Source organism: Plectropomus leopardus, chromosome 6 (genome assembly GCF_008729295.1).
Source record: "Plectropomus leopardus isolate mb chromosome 6, YSFRI_Pleo_2.0, whole genome shotgun sequence".
Lineage (NCBI taxonomy): Eukaryota > Metazoa > Chordata > Actinopteri > Perciformes > Serranidae > Plectropomus > Plectropomus leopardus.
Window position 1 is genome coordinate 18556870 of NC_056468.1, and position 19499 is coordinate 18576368.

Here is a 19499-nt window from a genome sequence, read left to right on the forward strand (position 1 = left end):
AGGAAGAATAAAATCTGTGTGATTTTATTTTTTAAATGAACATCCACAGATTTCTGTCCTGCGCTGCAAGAATCACTTAACTATATAATAATGTCATAGAAACTCCCATTACCAGAGGGTTTTATTGGAATCAGGAGGACGGGGGAGCTTTGATTTTTATTTCACAGTCATGACGTTCATGATATCGATCAGTTCTGCTCGGTCTAGATTCAGGAGCTATGAACTGAGTGCCATAACAAGAGGTCTGTCGTGCTCTATGCTTTTTATTTACCATCATGCCAAGTGCTGAAATGGCAGCAGCATGAGGAATTAGTGCCGTTCATTGATTGATTTTAACAGCATCGGGATCAATCTTAACAACCATTATATTCTTCTTCTTCTGCTTGGACTCTTCACGGAGGTCATCAGAAACAATGAAGGGGAGAAGAGGCTGCTGTATTTGCATAATTTGCTTAAATCATTGGGTGTTAAGTATTTTGCTTACACAGCTGAAGATTAGCAGTGGTTACTTTCAATATGGATTTGCATGTTATGATGTGATTTTTTTTTCTATATAGAAAATAGTGAAACATGTCCTTTATAATTTCTCATACACAATGTTGACATATTCAAATATGTCCCTTTGTCACAAAAATAAAATAAAAATAAAAAAAATTGAGAAAACCCAAAGATTTTCAGCTTACTGTGATACAAAACTGAGAAAGGCAGCAAATCCTTTTATGAAAAGCTGAAATCAGAGACTATTCCCCAAAAACAAAAGACTAACACTATCACACATAATAGCCAAACCCTTATTCTAAAACACTGATAGATAAATGGGTTAAGAGAAGTAAAAAGTGAGCTTCTGTTCATACTGATGACACCAAAATCCAGACAAATGTGCGAATTTGTTTCTACAGAAACAAATGAGGGGTGGAAATGCAGGTTGTGCTCTGTCTGTTTCTGATTCGCAGGTCTGGTTAAAAATTAGCAGGAGAGCTCTAATGAAAGCCCAGCGACTTCACACTTGAGGGGAAATGATGAGGGCGTTCAGCCTGTGGCACCTGGTTAGAGATGAATGCATTTTTACTGCCCACTGAACGTGATAATGTGCTGGGTAGAAGGCAGGGACACCTTCACATCTGTCACACAGCAGCAAACCCTAAAAAATGAGCTACAACTCAATTTTATTTTCATTCAGTTAATTTCTCAATTATTTTCTCGATTCATGGTTTAGTGGTTTGGTCTATAAAATGTCATAAAATGGTGAAAAACGTTGATTATTGTTTGCCAAAGCCCAAGGTAATGTCATGAAATGTCTTGTTTTGTCCACAATCTCAAGTAATTCTGTCACAAAAGGAGTAAAGAAACCAGAAAATATCACATTTAAGAAGCTGGATTCAGATTTTGACTTTTTTTTCTTAATATTTTCAAAGCACTTGATCCATCATCAAATTAGTTGATGATTAATCTAATAGTTGACAGTTAATCAATCAATTGTTGCAGCACTACACTAAAGGTGCAAATATAACAGAAAAACAATTAAGATGAAAATCACAATTGGATTAGCCAACTGAGTCCAATTAATTGTTCCCAACCTTTTTCCTTAAGGGACCCCTTTTCTATCGGTGAGTAAACTGATGGATATTTCATATTTTATTCAATGCATAACAATAACAGTGCAGAGAAACTGATCAATTCTATAATCAACCCAAAAGGATAAAGCAATAACTGCAGTGTAAAACGAGTGATTTGGATGAATTTTGAGCAGATTTTTTCCTGTCATCAGAGATAAGTTTTCTGATGTTTTTAGGAAATTGTTGTACGATTCCTGTCTGTATAATTTTTTAATCAATTATACATACTTAATAGGCTCCTTTATAAAATAAATTCAGTGTTTTATTCTTCCTTACACTTGGCTATTAGCTCCATGATTTTTTTACTGAGCATTTCTCCAATGCAGGAGGCTGCGAGGCTGTTTAGCACAGGGGGAAGGTTCTGTAAATTCAGATCTAGCCTGCGTTCAAGTCTTTGACGTATAGTGTGAGTTTCTTTTTTAAGTTTATAACTTGAATAATACTTAATTTTTTTAAAATAACAAATTCACTTAGTTTTCTTCACACAAATTAATGAAATGCTGAGCTATAGACCTAATGTATATATTTTTAAAAAAAGTCATCTTACACCCCTTAAATCAAGAAGACTTTGTGACCCCCGGTGAAGCTTTGGTGACCCCTTATTAGGGTCAAGACCCCCAGGTTCGGAACCAGTGCCATAAACAGACATTTGGATTTTACTGTGTGATGAATTGAAACAAACATGACAGATTAGGCCAGTACCTCTACTTCCTTCAGGTATTTTTATCACCTGAGGCTCAGTCTAATCAAAGCACACGGCCTTCAAATACACTTACTGTTCAGGGATTTACTTTAACAAGTGGCTGCTTCCTAATTCATTCAGCACTGTAAAATACCAAAACAAATTATGGAAAACTGATTTCTTGCTTCGTGTTTTATGGTCTACCTCAAGGAAGCAGCAGTGTTCACAGCAGCTTCACTGTGAGCCCACACAGACTTCTGTTAAACCAACCTATGCGCACATTTTACAGGAGTGAGTCTGACCTGCTGCGTTAAAGCTTTTCTTCTATGTCTGTATCAAATAAAAGTCATTATGTGTAGCGGCTTCCCCTTACCTTAAACACGAGTCAAGAGGAGGCTTCAGCGGATGGTTTGATGCAGTTCACCGGACGCAACTGAGCCGAAGATCTCTCCGGCTCTGACATGATGTTTCATCTCCACGATCATTCAGCTATATGTGCTCTCTGATGCGCTGTTTTTGTTGCGCTCTCGTCCGCAGATGACCAACGCTAGTTTTTCAATCTCATTAGCTCGTTCACTCACTCAGTGCTGTTCAATAATCTACCGTGCAGCCCCGCAGATAAACCGCTTCACGCTTCTAGCTTCCAGTCGGAGAAGGAGGGAGTAATGTTAATGGCCCTGTAGGCGCACCAGTTCACATCATCATCTTCAGCCCCGCAGAGACGGTCCACTCTTTGTTTCGCTCGCTTCACTCAGCTGTGGACGCGATGCAGGCGGTGGGTCGACCTGTCTTTTCTGTCGCCTGTCCGGTATGAAGGCTGTTTGACGCTGCGGAGAGGCAGCGCCGCACTGTGCGCCCTGCGCCGCTGCTGCTGCTGCTGCTGCCGCCACACGGACCAACAGCACTGCCTGCTGTACTTAAAGAGACACAGCAGAGAGTCCGCCGCTCTGCTGCCCGAGCCACACAGGAGACCCTCTCCCTGCTGATAAGGCGATTTGAGTTTGATGTGGTATGAGGGCTTCAGTCAGAATCCATAAAGCAGCCGCGTTAGTTTTGTGCAATGAAGTTGGCTGAGTTGATGCCACCGCCAGCTTCCGGAGATCTCTTTAAACTACAAACCAGCACAATATGTTTATAAAGTACTCAAATACTGTTGATATGAAAAGGAAACTTGAACCAATATGAAGTCTTATCAGTGCAAAGTATATATAACTTTATCTTGGTTGCAGTGACAACAGTGAAAGGAGGTAATAAAATTATGTTTATTGTAGCAAAAAAATGATATCAATAGTTATAGCAGTAGGCTCAGTCAGGCTCATATCTATGTGGAAAAAGGCATGCTGTTGGCATACCAGCAGTGGTCTTGCACAAACCATGTACAGACTATTAGTATGGCCCCCACTTTTAGTTTTAGTTCAATTTCTTATATTTTATGCATGAATTTAAAGTTTCATATACCTCTTCTTAGGGTCTTGCATAGTAAAAACAATTTGTAGCCTGATATTTCTTCACAACACTGTGTTAGCACAAGAGAAAAGTCTGGAAGCAGACATTAACATTCTTCTATGAGTGAAAAATGCACTGGCTTGTTTTTATTTCTTCAAACCAATTACAGTCATCTTGGGCTTAGCTAAGCCCAGGATACAGCGATGGTGCCCTTGCAAAATAGTGTCTAAATAACTTGTTTTGGTGAAACATTTGCCTTTGGGGTGAGGAGCACTGTCTTTAAAATGATTCAACTTTTACTGTTGAAAAAGCATACTTTGAAAATCAGTGCCCTAAAGATGAAGCATGACTTTTGCTCTGGAGGAGCTCCCTGGACCCATTAAAACCCCAGACAGTTTGCCAGCTGAATGGCGTTCTTGCAGAATATCATTACAATGATATCACAGAGGCTTGTGAAGTGGAACAGAATGGTACCTTAGTGTCGATGTCACATGCTGCTGCCGGGGTTAAATGATGTGGCAAATCAACTCTGACTGGCTGTCTAAGAAAACTTTTCCAAGGTGTGTTCACATGATGTTGTTTTGGTTGTTGATCTTCACAACAATTCACAGACACAACATATCAGGCATGCCTTATTGCACAGTCCAAATCTCATCAAAACTTGGCATTTTCATGTTGCTGTTTCCCAGAGAGAAGGGGATTTGGAAACGGGACAGGCAGATAGTGGAGGGGAGGAAGAATGATGGCCTGAGTCGGCCGGCCAGTGGCTGCTTTATAGCCACAGTCTACATCCAGTGAGTCAGAATACTGGTGACAAACATGCTGACCTCATGCTGGAAAAAAAGTGAAAATATGATGCAGTGCCATAAGGCTGCCCTACATGCCAGTAGACTTTCTGTATGTTGGTGCCTCACCATGCTGCTGGTGCCCTTTTTTTATTTTTTCCTCCCCTGTTCCTCAGACAACCTGTGTCTGCCACTGCTAAAATAATAATGTTGATGATACAAGACCAAGTTAGATTTACCCAGCAAATAACAAACATTCAAAACAATGGCTTGTTTTGAGCCCAATCAGGCACATTTTTGACAGTGAATCCATCTATGTAATGTGTGTGAGATAAAGTGGGATTATGTTTATGTGTTAATATACAAAGCTTTCTATTACTATTACAATCTCAGAGCTGTGCAGAATTGCACTGAAGTAAATACAATAACAACAACTCCCCATTTTCTGCCTCTTTGTGACAACACTGTTACATTTTGATGAACAACTGAGATTTTTTTTTTTTTTGCATGCTCTGCATTCTGATTTTAATCCTGATTCTGCTTCACCCTGCACCTCCAGATGTTCAGCTGCTGTGTGTCTCCCTGCTGCACGCAGGATTTCCAGCGTCACATCGGGGTGATCATCCATTCTGTTTAACTGCAAATCTCCTTGTGAGTAAACTGTGCGCTTCAATCAGTTTTATCGTTCTGTCCCTGACAGTCACGGCTGTTAAATCAATGGCTTAGAGCAACTGCATTACGCAGATCTTTAAAGGGCATGTACACAAATAGACACTCACATGCAAGCAGGATGCACATAAGAATGCACATAAGATAGTGTGCACAGAGTTTATAGACCCCAGTGCACCTGGCTGGGTCTAACATAAATATTGAGTTTAATGAAAGAGTATTGAGAGTTTGTCTCACCTGTGAGTTAAATCAAAGCCTACTTTGTCCCTTCTGGCTCCAACACCTGCAGTCTGAATAAGCCACTCAGTTATTACAGGCTTAATGCTGGTCTGTCCTTAAGGGATAGAGTGCTGACACAACAGAGGATGACTCTGCATATTTCAGCAGCATCAATTCATGACTTGGTTGCTGTCTGTGCTGTCTGTCCACCGTAGTGCTGCCACCTACAATTACTTTCCTCCAAATGGTGACTCAGCGATGGACTCCAACTTAGAGGGACACTCTTAAAATCACCAGTGTGCAGCGGTGATATTACTCATGCTGAATCAGGCAGACAGAACGGGACAGCGGCCAAACAACAGAATCCCCAAACTCTCAGGCTGATGTTTGAGGGAGTTACACTGCAGCGCTGCGGATGGATGCAAAACATCTCCCCTATTTTTATGTCTTTTTCAAGGATATACACACATACATGCATTGTTAGAGGTCAGAAGCGAGGGAGGGTAAATCATGTGCTGCAAGTGATAAAACTCCAGGCCAGCCAACGCAGCGTCGAACCCTCACACATCTGTATCACAAGCCAGCATTTCCTCCATTGTGTGTATTATGCGTTGACCTGTGTGTGACACCAGTGGTTTATCTGCCCATCAGATGCAGAAGACAGAAGTAAATAGATGATAATGGGCTCATTGTGTGAAATCTCCGCTCTCACATGGGGACATGTAGGCAGCGGTATGAAAGGGGGACAAAACGTTCTTTCATTTTTAGATTGTGACCCGTTAAATGGGTCTTCTGCTGGTCCTGTTTCATGTCAACATCTGACAAAAAGCTGTTGTGAGCACCGATAGCACACAGTCCAACAAAGAATCATGTTGTTGGATTTTGTTCTCATTCAGATTGCTCTCATAAAGTGCAGCAACACATATCTCAAGCACAAAGCATGAGAACACTAGATTTAGTTTTATGTTTAATACATCACATCGTGTGTTTATACTCAAAGGGAGGTTTCACCCAAGAGACCAATCTAGCGTCTGTTCTGTAAACAGAACCTCATGAGAAATCTCCCGGTGCTACCGTTTGGAAATATCATTGTTGTGAGCTGTAAATGAGAGATAGGGTCGCTACTTGTTTGTCACGTGTCCTTGCCATGTGACGGCGTAAAAGTCATTTAACCTCTTATGTGCTGTTAAAAGAATGAGAGCTATTCCCTTTAGGTTAGCTGTCACATGCAAAGACCTCATACTGATGTCAGAAGCCAACATGTGCCTGATTATTATTCAGTTTCAGGTTTCGTAATGGAAACACTCACACAACAAAGATCAAAACACTATTATCAGAGCTCCACTGCGCCCGTTATGAGGTGCTGTTATTTGTCACATGAGACCTGGACCACGTAAAGGGCACTTGGGAAGTGTCAGTGTCACCTCCAGCACATTGAGAACAATAAAACATCGGCTCTGTTACTCTTGCTGACATCAGTTCTGGGTGTGAAGGTGTTTAAGTTTCACATGCATGTTATAGAAGAGCAGAGCCATGACGTAGTGAGGAAGAGCTGGTTCCCACATCTCAACTATGTTCTCTGATCACAACTACACGTGCGATGGACATCATCTTTTCCCGGTTATTTTCTACTTTTCTTAAGTTTTTAATTCCAAAACCAAAAGTTTAAAACCTACATATTTACAATGATGAGGGCTAACACAGAGAAAAGCAGCTAACATTTTTGGAAAGCCTGAACCAGCAATTGTTTGAAGTTCTTTTACTTGAACAAGACTCGATTGTATGGCCATGTTAGCAGCTCTGCAACACTGTACTTATAAAATAAGTTAAGTCAAGCTAAATGATAACATTAGCATGCTAAAGTGCTCACTTTGGCAATGCTAGAATGCTGATTTTGATATTTTAGTTTGATAGTATAGCTTTGTTCTTTAGTATGCAGACATTTGCTAATTAAATGTGATGTACAGCTGAGGCTGACGGAAATGTTATTTTTAAAGATATTTAGTCATAAAGCAAACTATTTGAAACATTTAATGCTATGCAAGGACTGTTGCATGTTGTTTGTAAATACTGTCACTAGTAAAAGTCAAACCCCACTCTTGTTTTGAAACAGGCTTTTTCTGCTTGGCGTTTTGCCTTGCTATATTTGCATTTTTTGGCACTTTTGGGTCTGCGATTTTTGTTGTTTTCTCTTGAATGTTTTTCGCTTATGGTCTGGTTTCTGACTGATTTTCAGTCATGTTATTGTTATTGCTTAATTAACTAATTGTTTAGTTTCACACCACATTTATACTTCTTTATTTTGGGGTATATCTCATTTTCTTGAATAAGTATAGTATATCCCTGCGTGCAAAATCGTATACTATGCTCTACGGTGAATGTGTGTACTATCATAATTCAGCATACTTTTGTATACATGAACAGTATTATGCAACTTTTTTGACGCACTGAACTTTTAGTCATCATATTGCATCCTGAGAGCTTCCTTGTCAGTTGGAGAAGAGTAACCATGGTAACCCATGCCAACTTAGGGTCCACTGCTAATTAAAAATGTATTTTAAAACTATGTTGACTGAAATATAACACTTCTTACATACTTACACATAGAGTAAATTGAAGCGTTATTGATGTTACAAAGCTGTCTTGGTCACTTTCTATTATGAACGTTGTCCCCTACTGCACTGCATTGTGGGATAATTATACAGATGTAGTGTCTGATGTTAGCATACTGTAATATTTCACCAGAAATAGTGTGCAGTTCACATATTGCTAATTTCATATTAAGATTTTGGACATAATAAAAATCTCACGTACTGTTTTAGCATACAAAATAGTTAGCATGGAATTTTGGACACAGCCCATGTTCAGAATAGTTAGAGAAATTCTACTGTAGGAATTTGTGCACTCAAATATTCTCATGATTTAAAGAAGGACTATTTCCTGATCATTATACATACTCCAATATGAGTTATGTTGCTGGATGAATGGTTTTAATATTTGAGCTGTGCACAATAATAATTCAAAAATCCTCTTTAAATCATAAGACTATTTGATTACGACATCTATTGCACGTCTGTCCGGCCTGGAAGAGGGATTCCTCATCATCCTCTGCTGCTCTTCCTGAGGTTTCTTCCTCTTTTTTTCCCCCGTTACAGGGGATCTTTTTTAGGAGTTTTTCCTCAGGTGATGTGAAGGTCTAAGGGCAGAGGGATGTCGTACACTGTAAAACCCTCTGAGGCAAATCATGTTTTGTGATAATGGGCTCTATAAATAAAATTGACCTAAGTTGACCTAAATTAACTTGCATTGCAGTGTAGCAGTCTACAATAACCATTCAGCTAACACACTGTAGGCCTATGCATTACAAACAACAAACATAACAGATACAGTTTTACTCTTCTCATTTTTTTCTGGGACTTTACTCTGTCAGTCAGCTGATAATCACGTGTCATGTTTATTGACTGTTGCAGTGATTTATTATCTGCCTGGAAGCTCTACACCCATGGGTCTGATCAGTGAATTTCGATGGGATCAACAGTGAAACATCCAATTCTGACACGTAAAAAAAAAAAAAGACAGGACTTCTCTGTGTGTGCAGGTTTTTTTCTGCCCTGTGGTAATCATGAGAAACCTTACAGTTCCTTCCTGGAATAGTTTCCATTGATTTGACACAGGAATAACACGATCGATAAGTGTAGTTGCTGCACTCTGTTTGACCTTTAAACCAATAAACAGTTACTTCCCACTCCGCAGGCAGCTTTTTGGCAACAGATGCAATTACATGAGTGAGTTTTTACAGCTTTGTTTTATGAGTAATTCTTTTGTTTGAGACATTTCAACATGTTGCATACATTTCAGTTTACTTTGCTGGGATTTAAAGACATTCATAAACATTTGTCTTGCATAGAACAGCAAGGAATTTAAGCTCTTATTGCTCAGAGGACACGCAAGCACGCACACAGGCACACACACACACACGCACAGCTCACTAACATCACCCAAGCAACTTGAAATCCTACATTGTAAAACAAGCAAAACCTAAATCTTCCCTCTGACAACAGGAAGATTCATAACTGCAGCTCTTTATTGTTCTTACTTTGGTGTTGCCCCCTCGAGGATTAAGACACAGAGCACAGAGCCATAAAATGCAGCTCCAGCTCCTAGATTTTTTTTCTTGACGCAACATTATTGTTATACATTATCATTGCAAAGCAATTCCTCTCGTCAGCCACACGATGAGTGATTAAAGAGCGACATTGCTGTGGCTGCTTTATGTCAGTTCTCTTGTGAATGTTGCCCGCTAATAGTGACAGACAGTTTCATTATCATCTGCGGTTTGAGCCACTTATCTGAGGAGATGGTTTTCACACACATCCTCTGCCTTCCTGTCTGTCAGATAGTCTAGCGTTATGGTTGGCCTGCACACACAGAATCACAGATACAGGTTATGTCAGTAAATGTTTGTCACATAGCAAAGTGAGAACCTGTTTGTGTTACTGCTACATTACTATCATTCTATATTCTGTGTGTGCACAGTGACAGTGTGGATAAACTGTAACAATGTGACTTGAAGTAGTACGTCAAGTATTGGTGACAGGCAGCGATGCTGACTTATTTCCTGTCAAACTGTGGCCTTCAGAGATGCTGTGTGGGCAACAACTTGACTAATAAGTTTCACATGGCTCCATCAACACAAACACAAGCTTGTATTTGTTGCTTAAAGATTTGATATTAATCATGACTCTCTGGTTGTGAATATATTATGGTAAGAGGGATGTGAATTGTACTTTCTGTGACAGATGTTTGTTTTCAATACTAGCCTTTGTATAACATACGTGGTGCTAAGAACCTGATTAGAGCAGCAGCAGCATGATATATCCATAGATGGATTACTGAATGGACCTGCTGGGTGCAGGACACAGAAATTACTCAAAAAAGACACAAAACAGACATTGATTGATACAAATTAACTACAGAACAATCACAAAGGGACAGAAAGTGACTACAGAATAACACAAAGCGACCAAAAAGTCACAAAATTTTCTCTAACAGACCCGAAAGAGACACAAAAAGACCTCAAATTTTGTGTTGGTTTTTTGCCCCTATGTAGGAGAGGTGGTGGGGCCCTTTGCATATCTGGGCCCAGGGGGCATTATTTTATATACTGCCCATGAATATACTGGGTTGTAATATAACAAATGGTGATGAAGTGCCCTCAGATGCAGATAACGTAGGAGACAAGGGTGATAAAGAAAGCAGGTTCTAACTGGTCTGCTTGTCATAAAGGCCGAGGGGAAGGAGCAGGTGCAGCAGAATTTACTGAAGAAGCAGTCTGCTATTAAACCTGGTGATGGCTGCTGGCATTAATAATTCAGCAGTCTGTCTGAAAACTACCAAAAACTAGATCCTGCATTATTTAAAGGGCATGCTGAATTAATTAGCAATATGAATTAATGATGAGATTATCATAAGCATTCAACTTAAATCCCTGGCAGTGGCACTCCAGCAATCAAGAATGAATCAGTTTTAGATTTTAAACCACCCCCCAAAAAATGATCTGCTGGGAAGACCGAGACTGTGAAATCAGCCACATGCTGTAATTGCTATTCAGGCAGCGTCTCAATGTCGTTGCTGCAGAATGGGGTAGTATTACCGGAGACCTACATCTTTCAGTCACCATAAAAAAATAATGATTCTTTTGCTGAGTTTCATTTGATCCTTTTGACTCTGCTGCCTGTTCTATCTCATTAGACACATCTGACACAGTGTGGGGTGTTTTGGTCAGTAGTATCACTTCCTGTGCTCTCAGTGTCACACACACACACACACACACACAGACACACAGTGCACTCCTTTAATTACAGATTTTTAGGTGGTACTGATGTGATTGTTTTATCAAAGGCTCTAATTCAAAGTAGGGTATGCAGACGCTAATATCATCTAAGTGACTTTCACCAGTCAGTATAATGAGATACTTCCTTCTGTTCAAAGACCAAAAGCACACAGAATTGGAGAAGAACTGCAGACATTGATAAATTACTCAGATCTGGCACATGCTTTCATGTGGCTTTGTTGCAGTCTCTCATATCTGCCAAACTGTGTGAAAGCTCCACCTCTTGTCTTTTGTCTGCACTGACTCTTGCCTTGTATTATTAATGACTGCAGTCTGCACGATGAGTGACAATGCAGACAAAGAAGAGCTGTAGACAACAGTTGTGTGTGTGTGTGTGTGTGTGTGTGTGTGTGTGTGTGTGTGTGTGTGTGTTGTTTCTGGCTGAAAGAGAGAAAGCAGAGGGCAGTTTATCAATTTTTGTCTCTTAGAAATTCTACAGATGGAAAATTGAGAATTACTGAAAGTTTTAATGACTGTGGAAAATATCACTACAACTTTTCAGTAAATGAGCTAAATATTTTCAAAATCTCCTGCTTTTTTCATCCGAGACAGTTTGATGTCTGCAGATAAAATCCAGTGTTAAACTATTTTTCTAATTGCCTCTGGGGATAGCAGCCAAAAATAAAGTGCCTCAAATACAAGGTAGTAACTTTGGAGGAGCCCCACACCTTTTAAAATATTGCTATTCTACGACAGGCAACCACATACTGCCATCCGAAATAATCATTAGCAAATGAAATTAAACCACAAATACCAAATTAAACCACAAATACTGCAGTAAAAGTAGAACTTTTACTGCAGTACTCTGCAGTAAAAGTTGTGAACTCTGCATGTGGTTTGTCCAATCAGCGCTGTTGTTGTTAGTAGTATTTTTATTATGTTACAATTGTTGGATTGCCCACATGAGGTCCAAATTAAGTGTTAATTAATGTATTTTGCACTGCATGTGTAAATTTATGTACACAGTGGCCTATTTTATTACCTGTTCAAGGTGGGTATATTGTGCTGTTATATAGCTATATAAAAAGCGTGATTGCAGAATTGGGTTGGCAGATTTGTCTTGCCTTTAACCCAGCAGCTGAGTAGTAACAACAACACCAAATCGACATCTTTGTAAAAGGTGCAGCTGGCAGGAAAGGATCATGGACAGGACAGGTACAATGTTTTTACTACATGTTAAGAAAAATTTAAAAAGCAGCAAAGTGGAAGTAGAAGAGCACCTGAAAACATCCACAAATTGGGAAAACAGTGAGATTCGGAGCAGCTTACCCTGCGAGCCGAGGATGAGATCAGCCAGTAACAGGGATGATAAATGGTTGTTGTTGCAAGTTATTGTTTATAAAGGGCTGTTTTATGACATACTCAAGGTCAACACTGTTGTGTTAAACATTACGATCACTACACATCTTTTGCTTCTGATGCTGGCATGCTTTCTTAAATCACACACAGTTGTTTGATTGTGTGTATAATGCAAAGGTGGCGTAAAGATGAGACGTTTTGGCTGTATAGTGTGATCTCTGTGAAAGAGGGGCTATTGGTAGCTTTAATTTATTTCATTTTTGAAATGTATACTGTAGAGTTGTCCTTGCTGATGTTAAATGATATGATGTTGTCAGAAAAAGTATTTTTAAATTTTGAATTTTGTTCGCGGTAGTGGCGGAGGGGCAGATTTGGTCTCCCCACTGTTAACTCCATGGCTACAACCTTGCTCAAATACCAATTCAAACACTGCGCTCTCTGACTTTTTGTGCAGATCCAAGACAACCTAAGATCGGTTACTTTGTAACTTCCTGACATACTGCTGCAACATTATCCCCGTCTCACAAAAAAGGGGGTTAAAAAATCCTAATGGCTTCATGTGTTGTGAAAACTAATTGTGACATTGCTTCCCGATCCAAAACCAATTTATTGACTTTAACACATTTTCCAGTCCCTGGCCTACGGTGCATTTAACCTACTTTATGGAGAAGGATTTTCTTTCTGTGCTCATTGAATCGTTTGTTTGTTTGTTTGTTTATGAATGCGGTCTAACGCAAACTCATTCTGGTAATTGGGGTTTGTGTATCTTTAGGAAATTGCAGGGTGTCAAATTGTTTTAGTCAGGCCCAGAACAGCAGCCTTTTACTGATAATTATACATCACTAAAAGTAATTCACACACCCGCAAACAGACATGCTCAAACAAGGGCAACACATACACACACAGAGACATACAATAGTCTTGGGTGTCTAATTACCAACATTCAATGTGTCGCTTTTTTTTTTAAATTACTGACTGTTAAAGGTCAGTGTTTTGGTTCTGTGCACTCACATCCTGTTTCTGGTGGCGTCTGTTGTTTAGTAAGACTGAGTGAAAACAAATATAGATTTCATAGCAGCTGTCAAATGGCAGCTCAGTCGTGTCACTATCATCCATTCTGAGCGTGCCCACGAGAGTTGACCCACTTCATAGTGCGATTCATCTCAGTGACATCCTCCTTCACATCTTCACGTCTCTTCCTGACACTGTCACCATAAATAAGTTCAGATGATCTCAAAAGGAAAGGGAAGTTAGACTACCTCCTGTTTTTTTTCTTTCCGTGTTCACACTGTAACACTGCAGTCAATCAATACAGATAGACAAGATTGGACACTGCTGTTTGTTTGACACGGTTCATGAGCAGCACGTCTCTGGCTGGTGGTCTATTTTAAAGCACAACTGAAATTAAATTACCTTTCAATCTGAAATATAGGGCTCGGATATTTTTTTGCCAACTGTGCAAAGTTATTGCAGGGTTGACTATTGGCGCTTTTATAGAATATTTACACAATGATATTTTAAAAAGAAATAATCATCAGTAATGTGGACATAATGACTAAATGGGTAAAGGTACATAATAGAACAGACCAACCTGGTAAGTTAAGAAAATGACATCACTTTTCTGTAATATAGTATTAAATGTATGAAAAAAAATACTTACGATATTATGATATATAGCCTGGCCCTATTGCTACAGCATTCATATCTGGTCTCTAAATCACAAAATGTTTTTGTCATTTTTATATTTCTAGGTTTCATTATGCAATAAATCTAACTTAAAAACATGACCACACCTTAGCATGTTGAATAAGAGACCAAACAAAAATATAACTGCAGAAACTGCACTTATAACATCAGGTTGCAGGTTAGACAGCATATTAGCTGCCCAGTTGCAGAAATTTAAACAGTATGTAAATGCTCCTGCAGGTCACATTGTTTACACATGTTTAAAAAACAACCATTACAACGTGCTTCACATGCAAGGACGCATAAAAGAAAGCAGGAAACGATCAAATGAAACTCACAGTCAGTACATACAAGAACATATGACAGAGAAAACAGATAAAAAAAAATAATTAAGAGAAGTTAAGAGAAAGCCAGACGGTAGAAGTGAGTCTTGAGAGATGATTTAAAAGCAGGCAGTGAATTCTATGTTCTCTAAGTTCGTCAGGTGGGCTATTCCAAAGGGTTGGAGCCCTGACCGCAAACGTACCTTTAGTCTTCAGCATTGAGCGGAGAATAGCAAACAGGATCTTGTCAGAGGACCTCAGGTTACAGGATGGTGAGTAATGACTTAGAAGCTCGATGCCATGCCATGCATGCATGCTTTAAAAGTTAAAATTAAAATTTTATAATCAATTCTAAAAATACCACTGTCAGCCCATCACATGTAGGCTACATGTTTGTGCAATGAATAATACAAACACACTTTTAATACACACTTTTAGATAGTCTTTTGTTACTGGTATTGGTCTTGATTGTGCACACAAGAATGATCATATAATGTCATGTTAAAAAAAAGAGCTTGAAAAAGAAGTTCATATCCTTCTTACTTTCTTTCTCCGCACAGCTGGTCAGTCGCTGTGTGAAGAGTGTGTGCATGCCGCATTGTCAGTTTCGAAATGTTACACAATGTTCCTGAATCCTGTCTTACATTCAGGCAACAAAAACCCTTTGGTTCAGGTTAGGGAACTGTCGTATTTAAGGTTATATGTTAATTAAGCCATTCAGATTTTCTAGGATTTCTATATCTATGATAACTGTCAATCAACTCCACCCAAGAAGAAGTGTAAGGCATGTTTCAGTCTATTATTCATATAGTTAAAATACATAGTTAGTGTAGACACAGCTTTTAAAGTAAACATAATCATTACTTATATATGTCAAATATAAAATCTAAAGGATTTGCAGCTTTTATACAGGAATAATGAAGTAATCAACAACTACTGAAGTACATTGTCAGTGAACATTTTGCTGATACTTTGAAGTATCAACATTTTTGAGACTTGCTAGGTACGTCAACTAGCAGCATTTCCTAATTATGTTAATAGAAAACAAAATTTGCTCAGCATTACATTTGCTTAGCATTATCTGCTGTTTAAAATAAGCTTCAATATATATATATATATATATATATATATCTTTTCTTACAGTGTCCTTCGGGATCAATTCTTGGACCCTTACTGCTTCCACTTTTTATGCTACCCTTTAGAGTTATGTGAGATGCTGCAACAATATAAAGCAGGCTTAATTTATAAAGGCCCATTCAGAGCAGCCATCTGCATGGGGTCTTAAGAAGCCCTGTGGTGTGTGAGGATAAGCGATCGATTCCAAAAGTGGAGATTACCAGTAGCAGATGACCATCATGAGTGTGGGTATTTGTGTGAGATTAGATGTCCTTGCACATCACAAGTTAGGAAGATAATCTTTACTGAATGAAACAAAAGATAACCTCTGTCACGAGTATAATGTTGAGATCCACTAATAGTAATCTTAGTCATATAAGCTGTAGCTGAAGTGTAATGTTGTTATGTGAGTGAGGTAAGCATTTGTAAGTGTAGTACAATCCATATGAGGAAAAACAAATGAAAGAGATTAATAATATTGTGAAAATGTGTGTGTGTGTGTGTGTGTAATATTGGGAAAATGTAGGGGAAAAGGAATAAGTTGGATTAAAGGATGGTGTTTTACAAAAACCCATTTAAATCAAATAAACACACACACAACACCATCCTTAAGTCAAAATGGGTGCAGATGTGAAAAGGCATTCAGGGGCTTCATCAACCCCAAGGGCCAAATTCAGTCCCCTGCCGGCTTTGTGAAAGCAGACCAGACTTAAATTTCTGTACAATCTCATTAAGTTAGCGTAGTACAAGTATATTCCTGCATCCACAGAGACAAAGAAAAAATGACTTTATTATGGTCATACACAGAAAACATATCAGAATTTTTTTTTAAATTTATTTTTTCAAAACCTGAGCAAATTGGCTTGATTCCTGTCAAAAACGTGGGAAGACGGCAATGAGCAACAAAAGAAAAATGACAAAAAAATGAGCAAGACATTAGAAAAAAGTACAAGAAAATTACCTGAAAATAATTTTGAAACCAAAACAAACAAACAAACAAACAAAACAAAAAACGAAGTCAAGGTCTAAGTCTAAGTGCTTAAAAATTATAATAATTCTGTAATATAATTATAAGTATATAATTATGATAAGTAAAAATATTTTTTTTCCCTAACTTGTTTCTTTTCCCCTAGATATTTTTCCTTTGCTTTTTAAAAATAATTTTCCAAATTCGTTAATTTCTTGCAGTTTTTGGAACATTTAATACCAAGTTGCTGAATGCCTTTTCCCCCATGTTTTCGAAAGAAATCACACCAATTTACTCAGAATTCAAAGGTTTGAATACTTGTTAAAGGCATCTAAAAACAGCACGAGAAAAGTGATGTCACTCCATGTTTCAAAGGCTTAAAGACAGACTTTCCTTATATACACAGACACATCTAAAACATCTATTCGAGCCCCATCCAAAATCCAATGAAAACCTTAACAGGATGTTACTTTGAATGAGCTTCAGCACTACTGCTGCTTCTTTATGCCATCCTGCAGGATGCTCAAAGACTCCCTTATTGTACAAAGGTCATTATATCAGTTATATCAGAAAGCTATCAGTTCTGGGCTGTGGAGTCCAGACATTTTCAGTCGGTCACATTCAGCCTCAAGCTCAGTCATGGGACTTTTTGAGAACATACTCGATCTGTTATGTCAGATGAATATGAATAAGACACTAAACCCAAAGGGATCACCAATGGAAGCACTCGGTTCAAAATATTCCAGTCAAATATTTTGTGTATATAACCTGATCTACCAGTTTGTGAGCTGACTGTGGAGCCTCAGTGGAAACCATTGGATAGTGACAATAAAATTGCCAGAAATGATATGAACACTGTTTAAAAAGAAAACTGAATCTCCATAAGCCTCTAACAGCAGTTCATTTTTGGGAGAAAGGCCAACTAATGCCGTGAGCTGTGGCCTCATTACCAGCAGGAGGTGAGCTCTATTTAGGGACAGACTTGTTATGTATGCACATCCCTAACAGACTGAAAGAAAGCTACCAAAAAAATCCTCATTAAACAAAGGCAACTATGGGGCACACTGTAGCATCCAAGCCTCAAAAGCTCTTATCTGCATATGAATAGTAGGCAAGAGGCTGGCAAGATATACTCATTAGCATTTTAATGGGTTGAAATGGAAAACATAAATAAACAAATATGCTTATTCAGACACACTGGACAAATCCTGCATGTATTAAATGTACACACTGCCATGTTAAACCTCAAGCTGAGGCTGAGCATATGATGGGGACTGAATTAATTCAAAAGCAGTGGGATTCAAGCCACCAGCAGTTTACGTTCTCGTCCTACGCAATGTAAATACAAACCTTTTGAACCTTTGTTTTGCACGTATTCCTATGCTGACTGCACCGCCTCGCTATAGGTAACTGCCACCACGCACTGCCCAGATGTGTCGCCTCTGCCTGGAGCCTGTGCAGCTAAATGCAAATCAACTAAACCACAAAAAGAGCAAATCTGAGCATTGCAGGTGCAGTGACACAGAGATTTGTTTCTAAAATGAAAAAATGTGGTTCATGCAAGTCAGAAACCACAAAGAAACTAGATAGGAGTGTGTGTGCATGCATCAAAGAACTGAAATCCTACAATACTGCACAAAAACACGTAGTGAACCCAGGAACAGACCTGACTGTGTTTCATGTTTCACTTTTGATGTTTTTTAATGGAGAGAAAATATAGATGATGCTCAACTTGCTCATGTCAACAGACTCCAAGTTCCCCGATTGTAGATATCTGATCTGTTACATGCTGATCCCACCGGCTGAAAAAATGTCAAACTACAGAGACTACAAAAAGATTCTCTATTCTGTGCAGTGGTGTACATATGATAGAAAAAAGAAAAATACTGATGTGCTCTAAATACAGTGAAGCCCTTTATTCATTTACATTAGAGGGTAACTGCTAAGTTTTCAACCTGGACAATATATTCCAATGTTGTTTTTTAAGTGACTAAAGGAGACAACAATTTTTGAAATTGGTCCAGTATTGAGGGAGAGCGCTGCAACTGGCAGCAATGAAAACAGGCTGTATTGTAACCACCATTGATTTACATCCACTAAAAGTGCTTGTTTTTGCTACTGATATGTTCAGACTATTATTCTAAGTGTCTGACAACATTATCTACAGAGATAGACGAGAGTAAGATCCTTTTTGTTTAACCAAAAACAGCCCCAAAGTCGCTATTGTCGCACCCACCAGACTCTAAATAGATATGAAACTTAAGTGTGTATAGAGCCGGCATATTTTCACATCTAACTGGGTAAGTGAATGTACATGGACAGCGCATGATTGCCCCAAGTGGTTACATTGCATCTTGTTTTGCCATTGCCAGCTGCAGTGCTGTCGCTCAATACTTGAGCAGTTTCAAAAACTGTTGTCTCTATTTGTCACTTAGACACAAATACATGAGAAAATATAGTCTATGTTGAAAAATACCAGAATTACCCTTTAATGCATCAAGAACAGCAAGAGAAGTACGTGTACCTATACATACATGCATACATACATATGCACATATGCATGTACGTATATATGTATATTGTATACACAAACATATTTGTGTGAGCATTCATGTTTTAACATAATACATATCCTCTGAATTACATGTACCTATATATGTTCATTTCTCTTGTAGACTCAGATTTCTGTAAACTGATACCAAATTCTAACCTTTGTTCCAAAGCTTTATTGCATTCTTGGCTACCAGGCATAAAGCATTTCCTAAAGTTGTTATTTTCTTAATAATGTGACCTCTGTG

At 38.6% G+C, this 19499-nt stretch overlaps 1 protein-coding gene across 3 annotated transcripts in view; it reads right to left on the reverse strand.

The window, feature by feature from the left end:
* The window catches only part of wscd2 (WSC domain containing 2), a 43457-nt gene extending 40329 nt beyond the window's left edge, over positions 1-3128 (reverse strand). For all 3 annotated transcript variants that reach the window (XM_042488226.1, XM_042488228.1, XM_042488227.1), the window contains exon 1: positions 2672-3128. The gene's annotated coding sequence lies outside the window, so the exon portion shown is untranslated. The remainder of the gene's footprint in view (positions 1-2671) is intronic.
* Between the last annotated feature and the right edge of the window lie 16371 nt (positions 3129-19499).